Below are 4,726 nucleotides of genomic sequence, written 5' to 3'. Positions count from 1 at the left end.
CCAACACCAACACCAACAATATATCAGTTCAACACCAACACCAACACCAACACCAACAATATATCAGTTCAACACCAACACCAACACCAACAATATATCAATTCAACACCAACACCAACACCAACACAATACTAGCAGAGGGAAGCAGAGAGAGAGAGAGAGCAGTGTATGGTCACGACCTTCACTGACATAACGCCTCTCACTTGACACCCAGATGGCTCAGCTGATAGTCACCCTGTAAACAGGAAGACAGCTGTAGCAGCTGTGTGTGTGTGTGTGTGTGTTTTGTATTTGTATTTGTATTTCTTTTTATCACAACAGATTTCTTTGTGTGAAATTCGGGCTGCTCTCCCCAGTGAGAGCGCGTCGCTACACTACAGCGCCACCCCCTTTTTTTTTTTCTTTTTTTTTTCCTGCGTGCAGTTTTGTTTTTGTTTTTTCTCATCGAAGTGGATTTATCTACAGAATTTTGCCAGGGGCAACCCTTTTGTTTCCGTGGGTTCTTTTACGTGCGCTAAGTGCATGCTGCATACGGGACTTCGCTTTATCGTCTCATCCGAATGACTAGCGTCCAAACCACCACTCAAGGTCTAGTGGAGGGGGAGAAAATATCGGCGGCTGAGCCGTGATTCGAACCAACGCGCTCAGATCCTCTCGCTTCCAAGGCGGACGCGTTACCTCTAGGCCATCACTGTGTGTGTGTGTGTGTGTGTGTGTGCACCACCATCACCATCACCAAGGACAAAACCAGCAGGACTGATATCAGCTGCAGTGACTGCACAGTACGGGATCCCTGGACACTGCTTGTTGGGGTCTGTCCGCGGACCTACATTCTGTTTAAAGATAGTCTGTGTCTTTGTCCGCGGACCTACATTCTGTTTAAAGATAGTCTGTGTCTTTGTCCCTAGGGGGCAACAAAGCTTGCGGAGAGTGCGGAGGGTGCGGGGGCGGGGTGGGGGTGGGGGGGAGGGTAGGGGGGAAGGAAGGGGGAAGGGGGTGTGCTCCAGACTGTAGACAATAAGTGAACCGTGTCCGACATTGTCAGCTACACACTGTACGTCACTGTGTCGGTCCGGCCCAAGCTGACTTCCTTTGTTCACACACCGTTCAGTGACCTCGGCACCCCACACCCACCCCCACCCTTTCTCTCTCCTCTCCCTCCCCCTCCCCCTCCACCCAGCTGGCCAGGCCTTAGTGTGGGGATGATCAGACTTGGGGGTCATCCCGTTAGCTTTGTCCCGGGTCCGTGCTGTGTGGTCACAATGCCCTCTGACCCGGTGTAGGGGCGAATGAATACAGTGGGGGTCTTGTTGTTGTTTTTCCCCCCGGGAGAAAAAACTCCCCCTCTTCCTTGTCACTGTCAGTAATTACAATTGCCTTCAGAGAATTACAACGCTTGGCAATAATGTCTACACACTTTGTTTCCCAAACAACGAGCAAGTTGAAAAGAAGGCAGTTCTACTCATAGTCCTTTGAACTGTATTACAGAAGAGAATGCATGTAGATGAGATAATCATATCTATTTTGAACTGTATTGCAGAAGAGAAAGCATATAGATGAGATAATCATATCTATTTTGAACTGTATTGCAGAAGAGAAAGCATATAGATGAGATAATCATGTCTATTTTGAACTGTATTGCAGAAGAGAGAGCATATAGATGAGATAATCATGTCTATTTTGAACTGTATTGCAGAAGAGAAAGCATATAGATGAGATAATCATATCTATTTTGAACTGTATTGCAGAAGAGAAAGCATATAGATGAGATAATCATATCTATTTTGAACTGTATTGCAGAAGAGAAAGCATAACTACAGATAAGACAACATGTCTATTCATCACGAACAACATTTATTTTGTCTGAGTGGTGGTTTCCTAAGGGGACTGTTTCATTCCTGGGGGAAAAATCCACGGGGTGTTATTTTTTCCCCTTGGCCAAAAAACCACTGGGATGTTCCCCTGTAAGTCTTTGTTTCCTGCTACAGGCGTCAACGGGACAGCTGGCTGTTTATGGCTGTCTCCTGTCTTTGTTGCTCGTTTGGTGTGTGTCATTGTCAGTCCCGTGTCACTACATCTGGTGTGTGTCATTGTCAGTCCCGTGTCACTACATCTGGTGTGTGTCATTGTCAGTCCCATGTCACTACATCTGGTGTGTGTCATGTCAGTCCCGTGTCACTACATCTGGTGTGTGTCATTGTCAGTCCCGTGTCACTACATCTGGTGTGTGTCATTGTCAGTCCCGTGTCACTACATCTGGTGTGTGTCACTGTCAGTCCCGTGTCACTACATCTGGTGTGTGTCATTGTCAGTCCCGTGTCACTACATCTGGTGTGTGTCATTGTCAGTCCCGTGTCACTACATCTGGTGTGTGTCACTGTCAGTCCCCTGTCACTACATCTGGTGTGTGTCATTGTCAGTCCTGTGTCACTACATCTGGTGTGTGTCATTGTCAGTCCCGTGTCACTACATCTGGTGTGTGTCATTGTCAGTCCCGTGTCACTACATCTGGTGTGTGTCATTGTCAGTCCCGTGTCACTACATCTGGTGTGTGTCACTGTCAGTCCTGTGTCACTACATCTGGTGTGTGTCATTGTCAGTCCCGTGTCACTACATCTGGTGTGTGTCATTGTCAGTCCCGTGTCACTACATCTGGTGTGTGTCATATCAGTCCCGTGTCACTACGTCTAACGTCCCGGTCTATGCGGACCGCTTCAGCTACACGGATCTGTCAAAGTTCTCTGTCTGTCTGTCTGTCTGTCTCTCTCTCTCTCTCTCTCTCACTCTGTCACACAAACACACACACACACACACACACACACACACACACACACACACACACACACACACACATTCCCGACTCACTAATTCATGATACGCCCATTACTAATTAGATGATCCCGATTCGCCTGTGTACTCAGTTGCTCTGTGTGTGTATGTGTGTGTGTGTGTGTGTGTGTGTGTGTGTGTGTGTGTGTGTGTGTGTGTGTGTGTGTGTGTTTCTGTCTGTCTGTCTGTCTCTGTGTGTGTGTGTGTGTGTGTGTGTGTGTGTGTGTGTGTGTGTGTGTGTGTGTTTCTGTCTGTGTGTGTGTGTTTGTGTGTGTGTGTGTGTGTGTGTGTGTGTGTGTTTCTCTGTGTGTGTGCTAGTGTGTGTTTCTGTCTGTCTGTCTGTCTGTGTGTGTGTGTGTGTGTGTGTGTGTGTGTGTGTGTGTCTATGTGTGTGAGACAGAGATGCAGTTGGTACAGAGTGTTGGCGAAACAGACTGAGGAGTGAAACAGGCGGTAGGATCAAAAGAGACAGGGCGAAGTGGACCTGTCAATGCAAACAGTGCCCTGCACAGCGCCCCGCTTGTGGACGTGACAGCCATCAGCTGCACTGGTCTAAAAATAGACCACTGGCTTCGCGGAGCTGCAAGAAGCCACAGTACAGACTGTCTTCCGTCATTGTCACTTTCCGCCCTCCGTGATTGCGCCAAGTCAGACACTATTTTTAGAACAGGGTTAAACCCCACTAGTTATTTTTCAGAACATAGCTCGTCAACCGACACTTTCAAAATAAACATGTAGATTTAATCTCGGTTTCTGTTTCTGTCTGTCTCTGTCTGTCTCTGTCTCTCCCTCACAGATTGTCTCTGTCTCTCTCTCCCTCTCTGTGTCTATGTCTCTGACGGTCTCTCCCTACCCCCCCTCCCCCTCTCTCCCCCTCCCCCCTCTCTCTTTCCATGTCTCTCCCTACTCCCCCCACTCCCGCTCTCTCCCCCTCACATACACTCTGTGTGTGTGTGTGTGTGTGTGTGTGTGTGTGTGTGTGTGTGTGTGTCTCCCTCCTTCTCCCCTCTCCCAGTCACAGACTCAATGTCTCCCTGTCCCGGATTGGAACAACTTGCCCACTGTAGCCGCCACTCAGTGCGCCATCCCTGGCAGCCTGGCAGACTGAGGGTGGTCAACTTTTGACCAGCTCCAAACAACAGCCATCTCCCCCCCACACCCCACCCCGCCCCCTAAATCTGTTGAACTCAGAGCTCACTAAAACAGCCGCTCGGAGCCCCCATCCCCTTCTCTCCCCCCGAAAAGAAATTGTGTAGCAGATTCATCGACAAGTCGATGTTGGCTACCCATCAAGAAGAACTCTCTCTCTCTCTCTCTCTCTCTCTCTCTCTCTTCACAGGAGTACATCGTATTGTTCTTGAGGTGATATGAGACACACCCTTGTTGCCCCCTTCTCAATTGACCCTTGCAGGAAATGACAATAAAATGTCACAGCGTCTCTCCCTCACACACACACACACACACACACACACACACACTGACAGACAGACAAACAAAGACAGAGAGTCGGATAGACACACACACACACACACACACACACACACACACACACACACACTGACAGACAGACAAACAAAGACAGAGAGTCGGATAGACACACACACACACACACACACACACACACACACACACACACAGAGGAGGCGGGGCAGGGAGAGAGGCAGACAAAGGAAGGTAAGAGCAGTCATTAGTCAGGCCAGGACAATGATGCGAGAATCGGGAGGGAGGGAGGTATGGAGGGTGGGTGAGATAAGGGGCGGGGGGGTATAGGGGGTGGGAGGGGTAAGGGGCGGGGGCTGACAATGGGAGCGATGGCTTTGTTCAGTGTGTGGGTGTTCAAAAAACCCACCGGTCATGGGACACAGCTGATTGCATGGGGCTTCAACTGGGGCATTTC

Source organism: Babylonia areolata, chromosome 9 (genome assembly GCF_041734735.1).
Source record: "Babylonia areolata isolate BAREFJ2019XMU chromosome 9, ASM4173473v1, whole genome shotgun sequence".
NCBI classification, from domain to species: Eukaryota; Metazoa; Mollusca; class Gastropoda; order Neogastropoda; family Buccinidae; genus Babylonia; species Babylonia areolata.
The sequence above is the reverse complement of the archived record's forward strand: the minus strand, read 5'-3'. Positions refer to the sequence as shown.